General features: G+C 40.0%; 1 protein-coding gene across 2 annotated transcripts in view; it reads left to right on the top strand.

Annotated features, from left to right (window-relative positions):
- Nucleotides 1-6,511: 6,511 nt before the first annotated feature.
- Nucleotides 6,512-25,891, top strand: part of GNG2 (G protein subunit gamma 2) — a 114,557-nt gene continuing 95,177 nt past the window's right edge. The window contains exons 1-3 of one of the 2 annotated variants that reach the window (XM_050796957.1): nt 6,512-7,234; nt 18,464-18,521; nt 24,251-24,291. The gene's annotated coding sequence lies outside the window, so the exon portion shown is untranslated. The remainder of the gene's footprint in view (nt 7,235-18,463; nt 18,522-24,250; nt 24,292-25,891) is intronic. The other variant, XM_050796956.1, reaches the window with a different exon arrangement.

Here is a 25,891-nt window from a genome sequence, read left to right as displayed (position 1 = left end):
AACCTATTTACTGACAAAATAGATCACGCTGTCTAGTCTACATTTTTGGCACAGAAAAACTAAGTCTTGCCTTTCTGCCTTGCCTATAAATTATTGGAGTTATTATTGTATAGCTTTTCTTTCAAGATACTTCAAAATGATTTACATGTGTGATATTAATCTTGCAGATTTGTATCCTTTAATTCTGACATTCCTTTTAAAGGGCTATTTTTCCAAGGCTTTGTGCGTGCACAGTGTTCTCTAACCTCTGTCACACTTCACTGCAGACTCCCTCTTCTTGATCTTCTTGCTTGTTTCCTGTTGTCCCTGAATTTCTTTTTCTTCTCTATTTATTTTTATTTTTTGGGGGGACAGAGTCTCACTCTGTTGCCCAGGCTGGAGTGCAGTGGCACTATCTTGGCTTACTGCAACCTCTGCCTCCCAGGCTCAAGTGATTCCCCTGCCCCAGCCTCCCGAGTAGGCGTGCACCACCATGCCTGGCTAATTTTTGTATTTTGGGTAGAGATGGGGTTTCACCGTGTTGGCCAGGCTGGTCTCAAACTCCTGACCTCGGGTGATCCGCCTGCCTTGGCCTCCCAAAGTGCTGGGATTACAGACATGAGCCACCATGCCCGTCCTGTCCCTGAATATCTATATTGATCTTCAGGGACTTTTTGGAAGCAACAAGTTTTACTTCGCAGAATCACTGTTTCTGTTTTTATGGTAGTAACACATTTGGTTTAAATTATTTCACCTGACCCCAATCAATAGCCCAGCTCCAACTTTTGCTGGGGTTTGGAACAGTTTCTGCTTATGGGAAGACCAGAACTTCAGAAACATATAAGGCAGCCCTGGTTTGGGGAGTGTGGAGCCCTTGTTCCTAGTAGCCTGGTCAAACTTTCTCTGGGCACAACCGTTTGTATCCACAGCAAGGCCTCCATGGCTGTTTTAAAAATTTTTTATTTGTTTTTATTTATTTTTTTTTTAGGTGGAGTCTTGCTTTGTTGCCCAGGTTGGAGTACTGTGGCGCTATTTCGGCTCACGGCAGGGTTGCAAGCGATTTTTCTGCCTGAGCCTCCCGAGTAGCTGGGATTACAGGCACCTGCCACCACGCCTGGCTAATTTTTGTACTTTTAGTAAAAAATGGGGTTTCGCCATGTTGGCCAGGCTAGTCTTGAACTCCTGAACTCAAGTGATCCTCCTGCCTCGGCCTCCCAAGGTGCTGGGATTACAGGCATGAGCCACCGCACCAGGCCGGCCATGGCTCTTTCTTACCTACTTCCAACTCTACTTCTGCCTCCCTCCTGTCTTTTGCCTTCTCCCTGCCTGTGTCCCTCTGTGCTACTGTCCTCTTCAGTAAGACCTCAGGCTTCATGGTTAGCCCTCCTCCAGCCCCCTTCTTCAACTTCCATCTACTCTTGGCCTCCTTACCCATCCCCTTCCTCTCCTCATCAACATTTGTGTTTGTTTTCTCATGAGGGATTAGGAAAGCAAGCATCTTTAACTCATTCATCACCGATAGCCTCCCCAGGAGTGTATGTATATATTCAACACACACATGTATTATGTGTGTGACATTTCAGGCAATATCAGAGAAGGATCTGGGGGGCTTCACACTACTGGCTGTGCCCAGAGCAAAAGGAGAGAACTCATGGTTCCAACACATTTCTCTCTGATGAAAGAGTTGGCTATTACTCTTCATGTCCCTTGTCCCACTAGCTTTCATGCTGGGCCGTGAGACAGAGACTGACATTTTTCATTAGTGAAGGCCAGCCACTCTCTCTCCAGAAAGATTAGTTCTGCCCACCCACCCCCTGACTCTCTTCAAGCCAAATATGATTCAGTCTTCTTGGCTCCCAACAGCTGGGCTTAGGCTCAGATGTCTGGGGGTAGGGAATGATCCTGTGACACACAGATCAGATCATGATTATATCTTTTTGAAGAACTCTTTAAAGAGGCTTCTGTTCCCTTTAGCTGATCCAAGAAATGCCTGGAATTCTAGCTTTTCTGTGATAAAATAACAGCTCAGTAATTTACTTATTATTGATTACTATTCAGCTGAACAATTAAGTAAGCCATTAAATGTACCATCAATGTAAAAGAGTGGACAAGATTTATGACTACATGGATTTACCTTTTTGTTCCCATTTACTCTTCCTTCTTCCCTGCAGCCCACACATGCACTCAAGGGGTGGCTTTGCTGGCACAGCTGATGGCTCCTTTCTGATAGGCTCCTTTCTGATTGGAAACAGAGAGAGAGAGAGAGAGAGAGAGAGAGAGAGAGAGAGAGACCGACTGACCTACCTACCTATCAAAGCTGAGACAGGGAAGAAAAAATAGGGTGGGCTCTGCCAGAGAAGGCAAGACAATCAAAAAATAACTAGGCCGGGTGTGGTGGCTCATGCCTGTAATGCCAGCACTTTGGGAGGCTGAGGCAGGTGGATCACCTGATGTCAGGAGTTCGAGACCAGCCTGGGCAACATAGCAAAATGCCATCTCTACAAAAAATACAAAAATTAGCTGGGCATGGTGGCGCACGCCTATAATTCCAGCTACTCAGGAAGCTGAGGCAGGAGAATCCCTTGAACCTGGGAGGTGGAGGTTGCAGTGAGCTGAGATTGTGCCACTGCATTCCACCCTGGGTGACACAGCAAGACTGTCTCAAAAAAAATAAAAAAATAAAGAACTAGCTGGGCATAGCGGGGGAGGAGAGAGAAGGAGGTGTACAGCATTGCAGAGAGATTAGGGAGTTTGGGGATTTGGCATATGAGATGCTCTGGGACAGTTGGGATGTGGCAAAGATTTGAGAGTGCAGAAGGGGATGTGAGAAGTGTTTCTAGCTTATTCATCAGTCTCTTTAAAGTTCCTACAGAGATACAAATAAAGAATAGCTTTCTTTTTAATATTTATTTTCTTTATTGATGTTGTTGTTCAAGGTGGAGTCTTGCTCTGTTGCCTAGGTAGAGTGCAATGGCAAAATCTTGGCTTACTGCAACCTCTGCCTCCTGGGTTCAAGTGATTCTCCTGCCTCAGCCTCCTGAGTAGCTGGGACTACAGGTGTGCACCATCATGCCTGGCTAATTTTTGTATTTTTAGTAGAGATGGGTTTTCACCGTGTTGGCCAGGCTGGTCTCGAACTCCTGACCTAGTGATCTGCCTGCCTCAGTCTCCCAAATTGCTGGGATTACAGGCATGAGCCACTGAGCCCAGACTTAATATTTATTTTCTAATTACTTTTTTGTTGCCAGATTATGCTTCTTTATAAGAAGTTCAATGCAGAAATGGAACTAGGAGTTGTCCTAGAATTTTTTAGGCTTGCCCATATAACAAATATTAAGAATTTGTTGTGCATGTGCCATGGATTGCTATAGAAAATTTGCAAAATATATATATATATAGAGAGAGGAATTATTGTTTCTTACCCCATGACCAACTTCTCGTTTTTGAGACTTCCTTTTTCTCCCCTCACTCAAAGGAATGGAATTTCTGCCAATGATGCCTTTTCATTATACAAACATCTGTTGACTACCTGCTGTGTGACAAGCAAATGTGGACTTAACCTTAACAGACCCAAATGCTGAGGGGTGAGATGCACATCTAACAAAACATGAAAATAATGTCCTTAATGCTGAAATGGAAGTAGAGGCAAGGCACCAGTCGCACTTACAGAAAAGGAAGCACCTGCTTAGTTTCCACGGTCAGGGAAGGCTTCTGAGAAAAGCTGAGTCCTAAAGGATAAGTAGGGGTTTACTAGTAGGCAAAATAGAGGAAGGGATAGGGCATTTCTGGCGACAGAAATAGCATGTGCCAAGATGCAGGGAGAAAACAGCACAGCCCCTTCAGGAACCTGCTGTGAAGGTTGTAGCATATAAGGCTACAACAGGCACTAAGGGAGAATGTGGACAGGTGACATCACAGAAGGCTTTGTATGCCATGCAGAGGAATTAAGGCATACATCCTGTGAGCAACCCAGAGGGGAGATACTGAAGTATTATAGTAGGAAAGTGATTTGATCAACTCTCCATCTCAGCAATGTACTTCTGGTGGGGATGGCTTTGAAGAGAGACTGGAGGTCGGAGGACAAAGTAGAAAGTATTATAATTGCACAGAAAAAAACAAAGCATTTGTGAAATAAGACAGTGGCAAGAGGAAGAGAGAGGAGGAGTTTGGGCAAGGAGATAGTTTGGTGGTGAGAATGAAAGGATGAAGAATTTTAAGTCAGATTGGGATAACAAAGATAAAAGATTTGGTGGTTATTCTTATATTCCTGATGTGGGCAAATGGTTTGTATTCCTCATTAAATGAAATGGAGAATATAGAAAGAGGAACAGGCTTTGGGTGAAGGTATAGTATATAATCTGGGGATTATTAAACATAAGAACTCCAAGGAACATCCAGCTAGAAAGCTCAATAACATAGGAGAGACATCAGGCCAAAATTATGTCCTCTTCATTACCCAACCTCCGCTGCCAGTAGATGTAAGAAATACAAAGTATTAATGCCTGCAAATACGGCCATGCATGAGTGTTAGAGTATTTTATAGACTTTTGTTTTACCCAGTGATAAAATGTACTGGGATAGGCTCATGGTTGGCAATTGATGCATAAACTATTAATGGTGAGATGTCATTTTCCTAAGAAATTAACACTTTGCAAACTTGGTATGCAAACTTGTGTTAAGAGCTCTAAACTGGATTAATCTATCCTGGCCAAGTTATACCCCCACACTTTACTTTTCTCTCCTGAAAAAGAGGCTATTAGGATCAGTTGAAAAGCAATGAGGTATTAATGAGAGAGAGATCTTAAAATCTACTTTTTAGCTTTGTATAGAGTTTTGTTGGCACCTCCTAAGACTGGCAATTAACCTACTCTGAGTTTTATAAGGGCCAGAGATGGAAGAACTGATTAGAAGGCAGCAGGCAAAATTCCTAGAGATTTTATTGTTTGAAAGAGGTTTTACTATATAGGCTTAAATATAAATACCAGCCACTCTCTGATGGTTGAGAGAGAGAGAGAGTGAGTTAGAAACAAAAAGACACAAAAAATTACTGTACTTGAATCTAGAGTTAATGCCAGAACCTACTGGTCTAAAATTAACCATAGTCTTGTTTCCAACCATTAATAACATGCTTCTCATTTTTCTTAGGCTTGGCATCATGCATGTTTAAATTTACATTTAAAAGCTCCTGGTAACCTTTGGCACCAGGGTTCCTGGTGTGGAGGTAACTCACATGTTGGTGGATTCATGCCCAATCCTCTCACTACTGCAATTCTATTTGCTGGTGGATCGAAGGTAATTGCTCATTTTCAATCTTAAATCAATCCATTTTGTGGCTTTCAGGTTTGAGTGAGTTGACATCAGGGTCCTTTTTGATGGAAGATTTCCTTGAAAAAATAAGCAAACTCTGTTCATGGAACATCAAATCGAAACAAAGGGTGTTTTGGGACTGTCTCAGAACATTTCACAGAAATTAAATTCTGTACCTTCTAGGTTAATGTGCTGTGGTCCCCACGGTGTGTTTGGAAGGCTCACCTGGTGAGTTATTCTCCATCAGTCCTAGATTTCTAACATTTCCTGTTAGTTTACTTGCTGGAGGATTAAGGCAAGACTGGATTAAAAAGGAGGAGTTGGGGAATTAACTGTTGCCTGGCAAGATTAGCTTTCCAGGCACTGATTCCTGAGAAAAGGTGATTTTTTGTTGTTGTTTTTAGCTCCATAGTGTTGCCTGGACACTAGAACAGGATTCCCCTTCCCCCATCTCATGTTTAATCTGTAGCTTCCCCAAAGTACCTTGTGTTAGTACTGGGGGGAGAATGACTCACACGTTGAATAAATTGTTATTAAGGCATCCGGGTTCAGTTGCGAACATACTAATAGTGAGGAATCGGAAAACCAAGTACTGGTGAGGGTTTGGCTGCTGACTGCCGAAATCACTTACTGAATGTGAGGCCCAATGTCCTCTAAAAATAATAAGAGTTATTATGTGCCGAATACTCCCTATGTCCCCAGAACTATTAGCATTTTGTATACCATCTCATTTAATCCTCAGGTTTCCACTGTAGAGCATGGCTATCATCAACTACATTTTGCAGATGAGGAAACTGAGGCACATAGACGTTAAATAATTTGTCCAAGTTCATACAGTCAGTAATGGCAACTTGGATTGAAATTCTGGCAGGCAAACAGCTTGCAGTCTCTACCCTTGTGTGTTCCACGATATTACCTCCTAAGATGAAGGGAAGGGACTGGAGGATGGCGAGGGTCCTTTCAGCCCTGCTAGTGTGTGGGGGATGGGGAGAGGGATATTCAGTTTCTCTGTTGGGAATGTGTAGCATTCAGCACCACCTCATTCCTTCCCATCTATGAGAATCTTTTGGAAATAGTCCTCACTGTTAGGCCTATAGGTAGCATCGCCAAACTTGGTTTAGTTCCTGTGCCCCATAAGAATACTTATCAGGCCATTCTTTTCTGAGCATGTGGGTTAAGTAAGATCTCAGTGGTAGTGGGACCTTGGAGAAATGAAGCATCTGAAATGTTGGCCACTGAGAAAATGCTGCAGTGAGAAGCTGCAAGCTGCAAGCTGCAAGCTCCCAGCTAGCTGGCTTGATGGGGACCACAGTAAATCAGGAGGAACAGTGGAGGCTGGTGTGGGATCTTGGGGGCCAGAACCTGACCAGGGGATGTTGACCCAAAAAAGCAGCAGCAGCAGTAGCAACAACAACAGCAAGAACAACAATAGCTACAAGCCAAGTTCAGGCTAAAAAAGCAGGCAGTGTGCCAGGAAGGGGGCCGACTGAGCGGTGTGTGGAAGCTGTCGCGGAGGTGACGGTGGGGCCATGAGAAAAGGGGAAGGAAGGAACAGACAGCACCAGAGGGACTTGAACAAAGGGAGAAGGGGGATTAAAGTCAAATCACTGTCAGCAGCCCAGGAGCAGACAAAACCACCAGAGTAAGCCCTGAAATGGAAATGAGAGGGAAAAGAAGCAAGCCGCTAACAGCTACCAAGAAGAGGAGGAAGTGGGAGATGCGCTGCTTCCTGTAGAGAGAACGTTGATTGAAGACAAAGCTGGGTGGGGACTAGTCCCTGGGCTGCAGCCGCCGCTACACATACTCACAACGCTGCCGCCGCGCTCCGTGGGCAACTCCTACTACTGCTGGGCTGGGCTGGGCTGGGCTGCGCCGGAGCTCGCCTGCACAGATCAGCTCCGGAGACAGGGGAAAACCACACTCCTCTGACCAAGCCTCGGGAGCTAAGGTAAAGGAAACGTTTTCCATGTTGCTCGTTTTTAATTGAGAAAAATGACCGTCGCCTGTGGTTTTAAGGTCCGATTTCTAAGGGATGATAAAGACATCGCTTCAGGACTAGGGGAAATGATTAGATTCTTTTGGAAGGGTCTTTGAGAACGACCACATTTATGACACATTTGATTAAAAAAAAACCTCATCATCAGTGCTTAGATTTGATGACTCGACAGGGCAACATGCTAAATACAAGAAGCTGTTTGTATAGTTCTCTCGGAAGAAAACCAGGGCTGAGTCGAAATCCATCTGGGGCTGTGAAGCCGTGGTCTGGTCATCGGAGCCTTGCAGTCCCCTTGTTTTAGGGGAGTAAGTGGTGTAAAATATTAATTGCATTCTCTTTCTTACACATTGCACTGGGATGTCTTCTGATCTGCAAAAATAATGGCTGTGATTTCGCTTTTGGGGGAGTTAAATTCTTTTGTACTTAGATTTTGCCAACAAAGGCTCGAATTGCGTATGTGAGGGGCAGTATTTACCATTAAAAAAACAGTGTCTTCCTCCCTTAGCTTGTGCAGCTGCTTTCAGGATAACCTCAGGCACAGCTATCATTTGCCAGTAGGTCTTATCCTGAAGTTGCATCCTTGTTCAAAGGAGTGTGGCGGGTTTAAGGCCAGTAACTTGTCCAGAATCAGATACTAGTATATGTATGGATTTTATGTTTATATGCGTTTTCTTCACCTCTAGGTCAAGGTGCATGCTAGCCTCGGTGAGGGACAAAATAAAAAAGTGCAGCTGGGTTCTTTCCTTACACGAATATGCTGTAGATAGACGGAAGTAGTAAAACCAGAACATGATTTTTATCCTTTGATTTTCTTGAGCCAAGAATGTTCTTAATGAGAGCTTGGGTCTATGGCTTGTTCATATTTATGAATGATATGTAAAAGTACACTAAATAGGTCTGGCAGATGAGAACTGAGATTGTGAGATTCCTCTGACAGGATATATAGGTGAGTTTAATACCCTGGTGTAGCACGATTTAAAGAATTAAGCTATTTTTTTAATCTTCAACAGAAAGTACAGTTAAGCAGTAAGTAGTTATTGATAAAAGGGTTTTTTTTCTAGAGTTTCTATAATGAAAGGAGATAATTTTTCAAAAGAAAGAGGAAAAAACTGCTTATATTGGAGTAAAAATAACAAAAATGTCAATATTTTGACACTCACAAATTCTTGAAGCATAGGTTCTTAAATACCAAATATGCTAGTTGAGAGGGCATGTATATATGTATCTCCTCGTTTATCATCATTCTCACTTGTGAAGAGCTATAGGGCTGTTTTTAATGCTGTCTTTATGAAATCGATATGGCTTCTCAAAATCTGTGGAGTAGCAGCACATTTTGAGAGATGGGAAGCTTTCATAGCTACTAAAGAAAAAAAATGTCTATTTCTCAGAGGTTTTTTGCTCATTAAAGTAAACCTGCACCGTGCCTAAGAGACAAAGTACTGCTGGTATTGAAACCATGGAACTCCTTGAAGGATTTACTGAATTTAATCAAACTTGTGGGCAAAACAAGTCGTGACATGGATTTTGCAGTTCGGCTTCCTATTTGCATCCTAAAGGGAAATATGTAAAGATCATCTTCTTAGAGAGGAGACCTAGGGTAGATCTTAGATCCAGAATGACCCAGTGGAGTTCTAGAATCAAGCTGTACATCATGAAATGAAGTAAAAAGTTGGTAACCTGAGCTGCATGGATGAGGACAGGCTTACCCTTTGATACTTACTCCTCTGCAGGCTGTATTCACTAGATAATGCCAACACCCTGCTTTGTTTGGGGAGGCACAAGACAATCTGCATTACTCTTCTGTGTGTGTTTCACACATGAGTAAGAAAATGAAACCTTGCCCGACGGGCATAGTAGAGTCAAGAGGGCCCTGCTATCTTTCTGAAAACAACTAAGAGGTGCCTATTTTCTGCACAGCACAAAACATTTCTTAATTGTTAAATTCCAGCTTGAAGCAGAACATTAGTGAGTAACAGCAGATCAGTAACTATGATGGTAGAATGTTTAGCAAAAAGATGAATATGCTTCTATGCTGTAAAATGAAACTATTTCTACTTATTCTGGCCATATGGAATATTGAAAGACATAATGATTTTTCTTGGGGTATTCACTGGCTGTTGAGGAGTAGACCAACACTGAAATTTTAATTGTACTATTTTTTTTTTTCTGCCATATGGCCAATGGCTGAATGGAAACATGACTCCATTATTTCATGGCCAGCCTTGGGCCTCATATGGTGGGCATGTAGTGAATATGTTTGGTTGACTGACTTTGTTTAGCCTGCTTCAGAAAGCAAGCCCAACTTTTAAGTCTAAAAGCTGTATAGTCAAAGTAGAAAGCCTGTTCATAAAAGACTTCTGTGGGTAGGAGAAAACACTGTGGAGTGAAAAGAACACAGGCTTTGGAGGCAGACAGATCTGCCTTTGAAACCTATCACTGGTTCTTACTACTTAACTTGGTACATTAACTTAGGAACCTCAGTTTCCTCATTGTAAAGAAGGGCTAATAATACATAATCAAAGTTTTTCTTTTGTTTTGTTTTTGCTTTTGTGTGCGGATAAGTGAGTGCTTTCTACATAGAAGATACTCAAATGTTATTTTTTCTTCCTTGGTGACATAAGGAAAAGTTAGCATATTCTTGGCCTTTACCACTGCCTCACAGGTTTAGGGAGACTTTTTTTATAGTGATAAAATATACATAACATAACATTTCCCATTTTAACTATTTTTTTAAGTATGCAGTTCTGTGGTAGCGAGTATATTGATGTGCTCTCATCACCACCGTCCATCCACAGAACTGTTTTTATCTTGCAAAACTGAAATTCTATACCCCTTTATCAATACCTTCTCTTTCCCTCCTTAGCTCCTGGAAACCCCCATTTTACTTCTGTCTCTATGAATTTGACCAAGTATCCCATATAAGTAGAATCATACAATATTTGTCCTTTTGTGACTGGCTTAATACACTTAGCATAATGTCTTTGAGATTGATCCATGTTGTAGCATGTGCTAGAATTTTCTTCCTCTTTAAGGTTGAATAATATTCCATTGAATGTATAGACAATACTTTGTTTACTCTCTTTTGATGGCCCCAGGGCCACATTTTGGCTATTGTAAATAATACTGCTATGAACACGGGTGTACAAATATCTGTTAGAGTCCCTGCTTTTCCTACTTTTGGGAACCCAGAAGTGAAATTGACATAGTAATTATATATTTAATTTTTTGAGGAACTGCCATACTGTTTTCCATAGCAGCTGCACTATTTTACATTCCCACCAGCAATGAACAAGGATTCCATTTTCTCCACATTCTCATCAATATTTACTTTTTATTTATGTTTTTGATAATAGCCATTATCAAAGAGGTATGAAGTGGTATCTCTTTGTGGTTTTGATTAGCATTTCCCTAATCATTAGTGATGTTGAGCATCTTTTCTTGTGCTTATTGGCCATTTGTGCATCTTCTTAGAAAAATGTCTATTCGTATTCCTTGCTGATGTTTTTCCCCAGAAATACTGTGTTGAGAATCTTTGCCAATTTTTAGTCAGATTTTCAAGGAGACATTTTCAAATGGTGGGATCTTTTAACTTAACGTGTCATTAGATCATAATCATAATCTTTGTATTTAACGTCCTTTATACAACAGTATTATCCCTGCCCAGATAAAATACTTCTCTCAAAAGTAACATTTGAAATCAAAAGGAGAGGGTAAGAAAATGTGCCTAGTTTCTGCTAGTTGGTGATGTCCAGAACCTGATAGTGAAATTCAAACCTTTATTGTAGACGGTCACACCAGTGATTCTGCTGGTCAAGTCTTAGACCAGGCTACCACTACGGAGGCACTGGAGAGCTGTTTCTTCAGTGCTTTTCTGGTCCCCTCTCATTCAGCAGAGAAAAATGCTCAATAGGTACATGGTCAGAAAGGGAGGGGAGAAATTAAAGTACTAAATTACTCTCAAATCCTTTATAATGGGGAGCATTAACTTGTGGGGAGGGGCTATGGTAGTTAAACAATACAATGGGTTTCTGAGACAACAAGTTTCTACTAATGAAATGTGATTCTAACCAAAATTTCACTTTTAAAAATAATGAATCCTCTGTTTCCTTTTCCATGACAGATTTTACTCCTTATCCTTAAACTGGTGAGGCAGGGTATGGTGAGGCTGAGGAGAGTTGGGCAGAACAATTAGCAGGGACCCTACTGAATAGCAGCAATATCTTAGCTTTATGGTGTGGGGGCAGATATTGACCTTACACGGTTTGAAGAGCTCCTGAATAATTAATGTTAACTTTCTGTAATGCACTTTGTCCATGTGCTGGGGGTCGGGGTGGGGGGAAGTTTGCAAATAATGACCCCTAATTTTATTTAATGTGCACATCTATTCATTCTACAATTACTGGGAGAACCCAGGTGCCTGGCATTACTAGATCTGGGGGGGAGAGGAGAGTTGCAGAGCTGTGTTAAGATTTAGTCTCCACCCTCCCACCCTCACCCCCAAGATGATGACTATGTTAATTAGCCTGATTTGATCATCACAATGTATACGTGTCTCAAAACATCACATTGTACCCCATAAATATACACAATTATTATTTTTCAATTAAAAATATAATGCAAGTTTTATGAAGGACTTAGTCCCTGGCCTAGGACATGCTAGAATGGTAGAGCTAAAAATGATCTGGGGCTGACCCAGCCTATATCGACCTCTTCATAAGGGATAATAAAATAGGCCTGGAATTTAGAGTTGCACAGTTCATTAATTCTTTACCTCCCAGTTAAAACTCCATTTCACTTACCTCCATATTAGAGCAAAGTCTTTATACATTATCACATTTAAATTTGTTTGTAAGACTAAAATATTTTGTTTAAAAAAAAAGAGTAGACTGTTTACATTTAGTACCCTATATAAATATGGAGTTTCTGTGTACACACTTGTTCAGGTGTAAAGGCTGCCACTGTGGAATAGAGATTTAAATTTTCAGGTAAGAGTATTAGAGATATCTGTAAATATATGGTTCTTGAAAATTCTTATGTTAAAGACAACAAGTTGTATTTAGTGGGAGTCAATGTTCAGACAGTCTCTAGAGGACTTCATTAAACACTGAAAATAAAAAAGGGAGCTCAGTTCTCAAACTTTAGTGATAACATGTTTCTTAGAAGTAGTACCACTGTATACAGAGGCTCAAGATAAGACAGGATCAGCCCCTTTATCTCTTGGCAAATATGTGTAAACAGTCAAGCTGTTAATGAAAAGGCTTTGAAAAACCAGTCTCTTGACCACTTCTTCCCTGTTCCCTGGCCTTCCTTTGCTCCCTGGCCAGCCCGGGTGTGGGGTCAGGCATTCCCCTGATCCTTTTCCCAGAACCCAGCACTCAGAGGTAGAGGAGAGGGGCTGAAAACTGGGCTGACTGGTTCTACTTCAGATTCACTACATCTCCGAGGGCCATTGCTGTTCTTTCAAAATTCCTTCCTTCTTCCTTTTGTAGTTCACTTTTCACTCTCTGCTGTGCATTTTCAATGGAAACCATTCAACCAAGTCCCTACTGCCTTTATTCATTAGAAGTGACCTCACCTTTTGTCTTTCTGAGAAGGCACATATTACAGACTTCCTCAACCTCATTCTTACCACCTCAAAATTTCCCCCATGTTTTCCTTTATTTTAGTTCATTTGAATTGCTGTCACAAATTACCAAAGATGAGGTAACCCAGAAACAATAGAAATCTTTTTTTTTTTTTTTTTTTAACACTTCTATGGGCTGGAAAGTCCAAGATCAAGGTGCTGGCAGATTTGATGTCTGGCAAAGGCCATGGACATCACTTTCTGTGTGTCCCCACGTGGCAAAAGGGGCCAGCTGGCTCCCTCCGGTCTCTCTTATAAGGGCACTAATCCCATGCATGGGACTCCATACTCATGACCTAATCACTTCCAAAGGTGGCCTCACGTCCTAATACCATTGCATTGGGGATCAGGTTCCAACATATGAATATGTAGGGGGACAGAAACATCTGCATCATTCACATCATTCCTTCTCCTCTTCTTCCTAAGTCAAATTAACACCGTCTTTCCTTCAAGCCAAGAGTAAACCCTCTACTTGGACTCTCTATACCATTCCCTTTTACTTTCTAAGGGATCATGTTGTGACAATAATTCTGTCCTACATATTTAGTTTCTTCTCTTTCTTGGTCCTTTCCTCTTTGCCTGTAAACATGCTCAGTTTTTCCATACTCACACAGAGTAATTAAGAAGTAGATGAAACAAATTTCCTCCTACCTCTCTGAGGGCTCCAACTTCACTAACTTCAGTTCCTGTCCCCAAATATGAGTGTTCTCAAGATACGAGTCTTTGGCCATTTAATTTCTCCCTCTCCCTTAATCAAATTCTGTCCTGTGATTTCAGTCATTGTTTCTGTGTGGGTCAGTCCCAAATCTGATTAAGCATCCTGATCTCTCACCTCCTCTCTCAGCTTGCACAGCAAGCTGCCTGCAAATTCACCAGAACATCCAACCCACAGAAATTGAAACTCACATGTCCAAAACCGTGCTCACCATCACCTTTCCCACTCCTCAAAACCAGCTCCTCACCTGATTTTGTAACTGTTAATGACACCCCATTTCTCATTACCTCAGTTATGATAATTCAACTTCACTGTTTTCCTCAGCAAGCACCCCTAGTTGCAGGAAGTTGTATAGCCCTTTGCAATTGTGATTGGGAAAATATCTTCATACTGATTCTTTTCCATGTTTATCGGCAGTGTCTTAGTTCAGGCCCTCCTAACCTCCAGCTGGGCTGACTTGTTTTTTGAGTTCTTTTCTCTCTGCCTGGGATAGGTTAGTTCCTGCTTCCCCTTCCATACTTCTTCCCCACAGTCTTACTTCTCTGAATAACCAAATTCCATCTGTCCTGTAAAGCTCAGTTCAAATGCTGCCTCTTTCATGAAGCCTCCCTTGGTTTCTTCCCTTTTTTCCCCAATAGAAAACAATGCCTCCTCTGAAATCTTTTGTTCTTTCATCACAGCATCTAGCTCATTCTAGTGTGTATAACAGCAATCTGCATTTTTTTTTTTTTTTAAACCACACTCCAATCTCTTTGAGGACAGCGGTCACATTTGGTTTCATCTTTGTCTTCCTTATACCACAAAATGCAGTTTGTTTATCATTCATTTATTTAGTGAACATTCTTGAGTGACTCAGTTTTTGATGCAGAGTGTGTTAGACATAGTACTTGTCCTCTAAGAGCTCACAGACTCATGGGGAAAACAGACAAATACAGAAATATAATTACAATACAATTAGTCAATCTGTTCTAAGTCTTAACGTCTGCAGTGTGCCACGTGCTCTTCAAGATGCCAGGGAGATTAGGATGAACAAAACTGTCCAGTTGTTTTCTTGAAACTTCCATTCGAGAATTGGGAGAGATTCAATAAACACAGAAACCAGTGGTTTTTAAATCTAACTGCATGTTAGAAATCACTGAGTGGGTACTTTGAAAAAAATATCTATGTCCCAACCTCACCACAGAGTAATTAAATCAGAATCAACCAGGATTGGAACCCATTGACAGAAATGACTTACAATAAAATAAAATATCAAGTAGCAGTGAGTGCTTTGATGGATTGAAGTAGAAACAGATTGAACGGTGGGGACTGTGCCTATGCTGGCAGGGGTAATTGGGAGATTACTTCATTGAGTAATCCCTGAAGGGTGTCTCTGAAAAGGTGACATTTGAGTTGAGAACAAAACGATGCTGAGGAGTCAGCCATGTAAAGATATTGGGGTGAAGGGGGCTTGTGGAGAAGGTTTTGAGCAGAAGGTGCAGGTGCCTTTCTGAAATAAGGATCAGTTGAAATTTCAGAGGACATGTGTCCTTCTTCACATGCATGTACTGTAATCTATAAAATATGTCTTTTCCCTACAGAAAGCAGCTTTTCAATAAACTTTGTGGACTCCAAATGCAGAACACTTGGCTGCTGTGTTGATTACTTGATCTGGGTTGGATTTTATTTAGTTCAAATTGATTTACACAGTCAGGAAGACTACTCTGTTTATTACTTTTTTTTGTTGTACACTGCAATCAGCACTACACTACTTGTCTGAATTAAATACTGTTCTTATTGTTTAAAATAACCTTAGGTACCTGATATTATCTTTATCTGAATAAAGAGGAGAAAGCAATCACTTCTGCCCTTAATTCTGTTTTGGGGAACCAGGGAAAACCTCCTAGAGGAGTCATTCAGACCACACAGAGTAAAGAAAGCATTAACTAGTTTGAATAAGTGAAGATGAACATACGTCAAGAATTAAGTTGAGAATGAGCATTTATTAAGCATTCAGTTTGTGCTGGATACTTTATATACATTACTGTTTTAGCTAGTTTTAAAAATAACCCTATGAAATAAGGTCACTATTTTTCTATCAGGATATTTCTGGCTGCTGGTAAAGGAATGCCCTACAAAAATGGTGTAAACAATAGGAAATTGATCCCAAGACCTCTGAAAGGAGGGTAGCTTCAGAGTTACTTATGTGGTAGCTGGATAATGTCTTTAGCAACCTGGATTCTTCCCTTCCTCCTACTGTGACACCTTCAGCAGGTTGATTTCCCGTCACTGTGTGGACATGGCTGCTACAATTTTGGAATTAAAGGCATATTTCATACGTAGAGGCATATCAAGGGGCGGCTGATTTGTTATGTGGCTCTTTTTGGTTTGTTGAGACAGGGTCTCGCTCTGTTGCCCGGGCTGGGGTGCAGTGGCATGATCATGACTCATTGCAGCCTCAGCCTGCAGTGGGAGGGCTGATCCTTTCACCTCAGCCTCCTGAGTAGCTGGGACCACAGGTGCGTGCCACCATGCCCAGCTAATTTTTGTATTTTAGTAGAGATGGGGTTTCACCGTGTTACCCTGACTGGTCTTGAACTCCTGAGCACAACAGATCCACCCACTTCAGCCTCCCAAAGTGCTGGGATTACAGGCCCGAGCTACCTTGCCCTGCCATGGCGCTTCTTAAAGTCACAGAAAATCTGTGTCCAGTGGAATTTCCCCTCACAACTCACATGCTCTATGTATGAGTAAGTAGGCAGACAGAACCACTGTGATTGGCTAATTTAAGAGTTTCCTCCTGAGGCCATGGAGCAGCCCAGCCTCTGAAAAACAAAGTCATCAAACCCCAGCAAAAGAGTCTGGTTCTGTTAACAAGGAAGAGGGGGTTAGTGGGTAGACAGTCAATAGAGTTGGCCACTATTATTATTCCCATTTTATAAGTGGAGATATCAAGGCTAAAAAGCTTAAATAACTGAGCAATATCATACAACATTGAATTGAACAGAGTTTCCACGCATTTCCTTTTGAGAAAAACACAAACAAAAGCCTTGTTTTTGGCTATATAACAAACCTATACATGTACCCTTGAACCCAAAAGAAAATATATATATTTTTTTAAAACTTGTTTTTGTTTTTAGCAATGATCCAGGTAGGCCAGAGGAAGAATCCTGGCAAAAAACACAGACTGGAGGAAGCTAGGCCAAGTGAAGAATAACCTCCTAAACAAAATATTCCAGAAGGAAATACATCAGGTCCTATAAAGCAATAAGAATGCCATTTAATTTAGACAACCAGCCCTGCATTTCTGCATTATAAAATATATATATATAATTAAATTGAATTTTCCTGACTGGTCATTTAAATCAATTTGGTCTACGTAAAAATCTACCCTGGGCCAAGTAATGAGCTAGAGACGCCAAGTGTTCTGTGTATAGTATCTGTCAAACTTAAATGAGAACCTTGTTTTCTCTAGAGAGGTAGGTATTTTGTTGACTACAGTACCTGTAAAGAAGAATGGATCATCTCTGGAATTTCTGATTATGAGTTATTTAGAAAATAGTTTCCACTTTCCAGCTCCGGAGGCAGCATATACAGTTCCATTATTGTTACAGTCTCTTTATGGTTGCTACCTCCTACTTTGGCATTATATTTCAGAGGCTATGCATGTGAAGCAGCAATAGTGAAAAAGGGAAATTTCAGTGGAACTGCTGTCATTACAGTGTTTTGACTACTTGTCTCTAAGGTGTATTTCTGTGCATGTTCATCATAACAGACTAAGCATTAATGGTAGGAGTACTTTTTAAAATAAATGATGGAGTGCTTCCTACTCTTAGATTTGCATTTTTAGACAGGAAAGTAAGTTAATTCTAGACTTTGCCAACAGAGCTCTGTTTAAGGAGAGTATTTATCTGATATATATATATCTTATATATTAGAACCATATAAGAAAAATTGTGAAAAAATTTAAACCGAAAAAAACCCCTCACTTTCATTTTCTTTCATTATAGAGGCTTTATTTAGGAAAACTAATTGATCCTTTGCCATTTTTTTAAACCTCATGAATGATGGTTGTGTTTAGGGAACATTGCTGTATATGGGCATTAAGACATTTCACTGACATTTTTATTTTTTCTTTGGAAAAAAGTTGATATTAAATAGTTTTATGACTTTTAAAATTAAAATAAGAAAAATTTAAGTAGAGGTGAAAAGTCCTAGGCAAAAAAAAATATATATATATATATGGTCCAACTAGTCTTATTCATCTTAAAATAATCATAAAATACTGAAGTGTGGAAAAGTAACATTCAAAGATAGCACGTAGGAGAGCATAGTAGTTAAAGGATATTGGTTTAGAGTCAGAATTACTTGGGCAAGTTTCCTAAGCTTCCTATGCCTCAGCTTCTTCATCTATAAAATGGGAAATAAGATGATATCTACTTCACAAAACTGTCAGGAGAAAATTACATAATAAATGTGAAATGTTTACTTAGCAAGGTGCCTGAATTGTAACGTCATTATTCAAAATGAATCTATTATTAGTATAAGTTATTGTTACCACAAGTCTGCAGTAGACTATCTTTTATTCTATCCAAGGGATTTGCACCAAATTCTGCAGAAATGATTGCTATGGCCCAACATTAATCATAGGTGCTCAGACCTTGGAATAAAGCATCCCCGAAGGAAGCCTATTATCGTCGGATGTCGTTTTGGCTTCATGAAGTGTTAGTCTGGGTTTGTGCTATTTGTTCAGGAATCCATGTGCTTGGCTATCAATATCTCCAGTTTTCCTTTCCAACTCAGGATAGGCTTCCACTTCCCAGTCTGCTTTGGTTAGGTGTGACCACACGCCTTGCCTTGGCAGGTGCAGTGAACAGAAGCGAGGTGTGTCACTTCCTGGAAGAAGCCATCAGAACCAGCATGTGAGTGCCATGGTTGAAGGATAGAAGTGGTCTCTGCACTCTTAAGCCTGGGTCGAACAGTCAAGACAACACAAAGATCATCTTTGCCAAACCGCAGTAGACATGGAGAGAAAGTGAGAAATAAGCTTTGCTCAAATAAGCCAGAGAGTTTTTGAGTTGTTGCCACAATATAACCTAGCCTATACGGATTGAAACAATCTGGTTTGCCCTTCAAACTCTAGAGAAAAAAAATATATTATTGGTTACAGTACAGTAGATATTTGAATATAGTAATTTTAAATGACTATTTTGTGTGTGTGTCTGTGTGTGTGGTGTGTGTGTGTGTGTAATATATGTTAGCATCAAGGGATTTAAGTGAAATAGATTTATATAAATTCCATTTAAATTTCTTTTAAAATAGGGTTTATTTCCACTTCACATCAGAAGAAATCAACATATTAAAATTACTAGCATATATATGTTTTATTTGTTTTGAGGGAGTCCACTGTGATGCCGATGTTAGGACTCTGAACTCCAGGCCTGGTATAATCATTAGGTAATGTTCCCTCTCACTGATAACCTTACCCAGAATGGTGCCTTGTGAAGCAAAGGAGCTCCCTAAGAGAAGATAATGCACTGAGCCATGCCCATGGCCTTTGCCTCCCGTGAGAACATAGTCTTCCCTAAGCCCTATTGTGATGTTCCAGTTATAAACAATGGTGCTTAGTACATAGAGGGTCTAAAAGATATTTATTGAATAGATGAGTGGAAGTAGTCCACAGTTCTCCAAATGTCTGGACTCTTTCATGTTTGCATTTTAAAAATAAATGCTGTTGTTTTGTAGATTTGTTTGAAAACGTCTTGGTATTAAGACTGACATCTATTCTTTTATAACACTTTACATGTGGTCATGTACCCATAGATTTAGACTTTGATTTTATATTTTTTCACTAAGTTTATTTCACCTGATTATTTCATTTGGGTCTCTAAAACCACATTATGAAATACTGTAGATTTAGACTGTTTTATTTTATATTTTTCACTAAGTTTATTTCACCTGATTATTTCATTTGGGTCTCTAAAACCACATTATGAAATACCTTAATTATTTAAATTAGGAACAGATTAATTATCTCCAGTGTACAAACTCAAATTAATTTCATTATAAACCTGAGGTTTAAATTGATTAATCTTGGAGTGTTTAAAGAACAAAATGGGTTTTTTCATCCTTAAGGAGAAAGGCATATTTGATGAATCTCTCTTCATCACACCAGTTATGATAATAGGCACAAGATATGTGCAAGAAAACTTCAGATGGATTTTATAAACCAGCCAGAAACCTGTGTGTCTGGGGCTTCTTGGGGAACAATCTGTGAGTCATTTTAAAAAACAAACACACTCATAATCACGGTGCATGTTGTTACCATGGTAATTAGGCCTGTTGAGTTGGCTTGCTTATGTTCCTGCAAAGGCAAGAGGGGGAGAGAAACAGAATTCAGAGCTTTGACTATTAGCTTCAATTTGCCTACTGCAGGAGAGAGTGAAGGGGTTTCTCAAGAATGTACTGGCACAGTCATTCTGAGAGGGAAGTGAAGAAACCCTGGCATCCTGCCTTTGTTATTGAATATAGGTTAGTCATATTAGTGTTGGATATTATGGTTCACAAGGGAGAAAAGGATCATTTGGCATTCTCTTGGGGAAAATAGTTTCTTTCTCTGATATATGACTTCATGTAAGTCTCTAAGGTCAACCTTGTGGAGTGTCTTGTGTGCCTCTGCACAAGGTTTTAATGATCCTCTAAAAGGCATCAAATGCTGCTGATGAACATTATTGCAAGTTTAAATGATCTCAGCATATTATTCTAATATGGTTAGAGGCTGGTTTTAATGAGGCCATTGTTTCAGATCTGATTCCCAAGTAGGCAAGATATCGTTTCTCTATTTTATGGACTAGGTATGACTCCTTTATCTTGGACAGTCATCTTATAATGCAGACCTGTGGGACACAAAGGAGACCAGGAAGGTTATGTGAGCTCTGCCAAATCTATTACTACTCCAAGGGAAAATAAAATCAAAGCATATACTTGGTTGATGGACAGTCAACCAAATTCATGGGCCAGTGGAATTACTGTAGGAGAAATCCAGTATGATTCCATGTGAAGAACCAACAGCACCCTTAAATTAAAGGTATGAGTGTACACACAAATCTGTTTTGAAGACTATTACTAAATTCACTTCAAGAAGTCTGGGGCCAGGCACTGTGGCTCACGCCTGAAATCCCAGCACTTTGGGAGGCCGAGGTGGGGCGGATCATGAGGTCAGGAGATCGAGACTATCCTGGCTAACACGGTGAAACCCCGTCTCTACTAAAAATACAAAAAATTAGCCTGACGTGGTGGCGAGCGCCTATAGTTCTAGCTACTTGGGAGGCTGAGGCACGAGAATGGCGTGAACCTGGGAGGAGGAGGTTGCAGTGAGCCGAGATTACACCACTGCACTCCAGCCTGGGTGACAGAGCGAAACTTCATCTAAAAAGAAAAAAGAAAAAAATAGTCTGGCTGGGTGTATTGGCTCATGCCTGTAATCTCAGCACTTTGGGAGGCTGAGGCAGGAGGATTGCTTGACTCCTGAGTTTGAGACCAGCTTGGGCAATGTAGAGACACCTGTCTCTATAGAAAATAAAAAAAAAATTAGCTGGACGTTGTGGTGTGCACCTGTGGTCCCAGCTACTACTTGGCAGGCTGATGCAGGAGGGTTGCTTGAGCCCAGGAAGTTGAGGCTGCAGTGAGCCACGTTCACACCACTGCATTCCAGCGTGGGTGACAGAGCAAGACCCTGTCTCAAAAAAAAAAAAAAAAAAAAAAAAGTCTGGGTATCCTCTGTAATGAATAATTATAATGCATTGACTAAAGTTTTACTGCTTAGAGTATGCCTCAATCAGATTTTAAAGCAGAACTTTTTAAACTATAGATTTCGTTTTTCCTATCCTATGTGGAAAGAAGGCACATGTTGCCCAAACTTTATACTATGTTTAATTTTCTTAACATTAGTAAACAAAACTTAGTTTTTTTCGGATCAGCAAAGTAATTCATACTGATTATTGAAAAATGTGGAAATTATTGAAAATTTGAAAGAAAAAATAAAAATGGCCCCATCTATTAATTAAATTGTTAGTTGAACTACATGTAACAGAGGCCTGAGTTCACAGTGGCTAACATAAGTTAGAAGTTACTTCTTTTTAATGTGACAATCCAGATGTGGATGGCCCAGGACTGGCAAGGTAGCTATGCTCCACAAGATCATGCAGGAACCCAGCCTCCTTCGATCCTGTTGTTCTATCATTCCTATGAGGTTTCTCTCACTTTCGTCATCTAATGTGGCTTGCCATAAAGGCTCTGCTATAACGGGCAGGATGGAAGAAGTTAGAAGGGGAAGCTCTGACCCAGAAGTTACACATACCACTTTTGATGCTGTACCATTGAATTTTGTCACATGGCCACATACCTAGCAGCAAGGGAGGTTGGGGAAGGTAACTATTATTGATATGTAGGTGCTTAGCTTAGAATTCTATTAAAACCATGGAAGAAGACAAGAGCAGATGTTGGGATATATCTAGCAATTTCTGCCACTTTGGTTATTCTATTGAACAGAGGAAACATATTGTTTATATTTTGATGTATTTTCTTCTAGTCTTTATGTATTATAAAGATACTGTGTATAATTATACTAGAAAATGTGTTATATAATACAACATATGTATGTATATATATAATATATATGTTAGTACGTATATATTAGAAAAATATATTGACATAGAAAATATATATTTAAAAATATTAATATATGTAAATATGTATATTAGAAAATCGTTGAGTTCACACTATATGTAATATTTTATATTTTTACTTTAAAATTTAAATGACAAAAATGCATTTTATATTCTTTTTACTTTATAATAAAGTAATCTTATTTTAAGTTACTTTCTAAAGTAACAGTATTTATTAATTTTAAAATAAAGTTAAGTAAAAAGAGAATATAAAATGCATTTTTTCATCATTTAAAGCTTTTTTTCTTTTTTGAGACAGCATCTCACTCTGTCACCCAGACTAGAGTACAGTAGCATGATTATGGCTCACTACAGCCTCACTCTCCTGGGCTCAAGCTATCCTCCCACCTCAGCCTTCCAAGTAGCTGGGACCACAGGTGTGCGTCAACATGCCTGGCTAACTTTTGACTTTTTTTGTAGAGAACATGTCTCGCTATGTTGCCCAGGCTGGTCTCGAACTCCCAGACACAAGTGTTCGTCCCTCCTTGGCTTCCCAAAGTGCTGGGATTACAGATGTGAGCCACTGCACCTGGCCCATTTAAATTTCTTGTATTCGTTGTTTTAAAATTTTATCATGTGGAATTTCTGTTTTACTTAATAGGTTGAATTATTGATATTTAGGCTATTTCTAACACCTTGATAATTCTTCTTTGTCCACATTTTGGGTTTGTTTTGGTTAAAGTCATGGAGTGGCATCACTAAAACAATGACTGAGAGCATATTTGGGTCTCTTGATAAACAAGACCAGACGGCTTTCGAGAGAAGTTGTGCCAGCTTCCACTATCACCAATAACAAATGAGTGCCGGGTCCAGAACCCCCTTGAACAGGCTTATTTTGCGTGTCGCACCTAGTCTTTGTTACTCTAGGGTTCATTCTCTGAAAATAAGTTGTTTTTAGCCCTTGGCTTTTTTTTTTTTTCCTCCTTTTTGCTGTCATTAATCATGAGATAATGGTTTTCTAATAACTTTAGCCCATTTAAAAATGTATGGCCCTTATGGTAGTCTGGGAATATAATTGGTTGGGTTGACATTGTAGCACACATGCCAGTCTCAAGTAATGTGAGGCCTCTGGAGATACTGATGTTCATTTGGTCCTAGAACCCCTTGTGAATCTGAGTTCCACCCTCATTCATAATATTCTAGATGTGAGATATCTCTTTGTTCTCAGACACAGCAAAATAGGAATGGGAAAGTGTTCCTTGAGGCTTTAGCAATTCCCTTTGAGCTGAGCGCTCTAGAGCTTTTCAGGAATAAAGAAGCTCATCTACGCAGGAACTTTCTTCCGTAGGAACCACACTCGGCACTGGACAAAAGTAGGCCACCTCTGCTCGATAGCCACAGAGGTCATCAGTGGCTAAGGGCATAGGTGTCTTCTACTTCCAAACAGCCTTTTGAAGCTTTGAGTGCCAAAGATACTCTTATAACCACCAACGTGTCCTCTCCACCCTCCTAAAGGGCCAGATACACACAAACTGTATGTACTCAAACTCTGTTCCTAATACCTGGAACAAGACTTTGTTGGTCTCTGCTGCTTTGGTCCTGCTCGGAGCAAATTAGGTTAGGTCAGAAGGAAAGATGGTTCTTATTCATTCCATTGGTATACAGCCTCTCCCACCAAGAACTCTGCTTCGTCTAGTTTCCTAAGTGGGCGCTTTGTGTTTTCGTGTTTTCTTGCACGCTAGGGGATTTCACAAAGAAAGGGACTCCAATTTCACAAATCTATTTCTTAAAAGGAAAAGAGTTAATAAAAGGTTCATTTCTAGGCTCTGAAACGTAAACCTGTGAGACCTCCTGCCCTTATAACTATACTGCCATTACCACCCACCCCCGTGTCAGAAACTTCATTCATTCTGCTCATCCAGCTCTTGTGTATCATGTTATTTTTCCTTTTAAAAAATTCATTTTTCTCTCTGCTTTCTCAACAGCCAGATCTGCCAGTGAGCCTCAGGCTTTAGGAGCTGAAGAGGTAAGAATTCTGACATATTTTCTTCTAGAATCTTGAATTTAACCAGAACTTAAAGAGGAAAAAAAATGTTAAGTGGTCTATAGATGAAAACATGTGATGTTTTATTGAAAGAAACAGTCATAGAGTCCTTATCAATAGTGACATGACTTCAGGATTTAAAGAAATAATATTTAAAATTGATTTTCATCCAGAATTTTTTCATTTTCTTCTAAAAACCTGAGTTGGAGAGCCTTTGAGGCTGCTGCCTTAACAGAATGTATCCCTATGGCACAAACATAATTAATAGGTGGCAGACATTGAGGGCATACCCTGTGCAAGATAAAACCTCAGATAAGGCAGATTAGGTCAGAGAAAAGTAAACCCTGTTCTTAACAGATGGTTGTAAACATTGTAAGGGCTTTTCCAGCAGCAGCAGCAACAACAACAACAAAAGGTCAATCTAATGCTGTAGGGGTTTCATCTTGAAGAAGCTTACTTAGCTTTCGGAACTAGCTATAGCATTTGAATCTTGTTGTAGACTTGAAAGGTAACCATAATCCTAGACGGGTGATAATGTGTTTGCCTACTCCAAGATACACAGTTTCCTGTAGTCAATGACTTAGATTCCCCTCCACATTTTAAAATGTAACTTCATTATGAAAAATGCCAAGCATATACCAAAGTAGAGAGAATAATATAATGAACTCCTACATCTCCATCACCCAATTTCAACAGTTGTCAACTCGTGGCTGGAATTGTTTCATTTATACCTCTACCTACTTCTCTTCTTTCCCCATTGGATTATGGACACTTGTTGAATTGTTAGGCTTTTAATTGTTTATTTACATAACTGTTTAGGGAATACAGCAAATGCTAATAAAAAATAAAACCTACTCATAACCTGATTTGCTTTACTGGAGCTAATCATCCATCCATTTATGCATTCAGCAGGTATTTATTTCATGTAGACTAGGTATCAGACCTTCCTTAGGATAAGAGGATCAATTTTCCTCAACTCATGTTTATAAGGTTTGCAAATTTGGACTTTGGATATCTCCAAATGAGGTGATCTGTCAGAGATGTACTGACAATGAAACAATGGCCTTCATCATACAACTCTGTCAAATGTAAACATTCAGAATATGCCATAATTTTTGAAACCTGTTTTTGACATTTCTTCACTTTTGAATATACTGGAAACATGCAAGCATAAAACAAAACAAAGCTCCCAATCCTCTGATGGACCTTCCTGTTTCACCACAAACACTCATCCAGCCATCTGCCTCCCTTTCAAGAATACAAGCTCTGCGAGAGCCAGAATAGCAAATAACTTCCTAACCATTTGCCTCCAGCATATAGCAAGGTGTCTGGCACTTGTTATATATTTAATAAAACTGTTGAATGAATGGACAAAAGAATGCATGCCAGATACTGGGAATATGAACATGAAAAATACACAGGCCTTGGCCCAGAGTTGTTCAGTCTCACAGAGGAGAAAAGTGTGTAAAGAAGGAGGTGCTTGTGTCCAGCTTAGTAAGGTGGGAGCAGGGTGTGGTGGATGCTGCTGGAGGAGAGAACCAAGATGGGGAGGGGAAGAAGCTTGAAGGGAAAGGGGTCTTTG

This window comes from Macaca thibetana, chromosome 7 (genome assembly GCF_024542745.1).
Source record: "Macaca thibetana thibetana isolate TM-01 chromosome 7, ASM2454274v1, whole genome shotgun sequence".
Classification (NCBI taxonomy): Eukaryota; Metazoa; Chordata; class Mammalia; order Primates; family Cercopithecidae; genus Macaca; species Macaca thibetana.
This window is presented reverse-complemented; position numbering and strand designations above follow the sequence as displayed.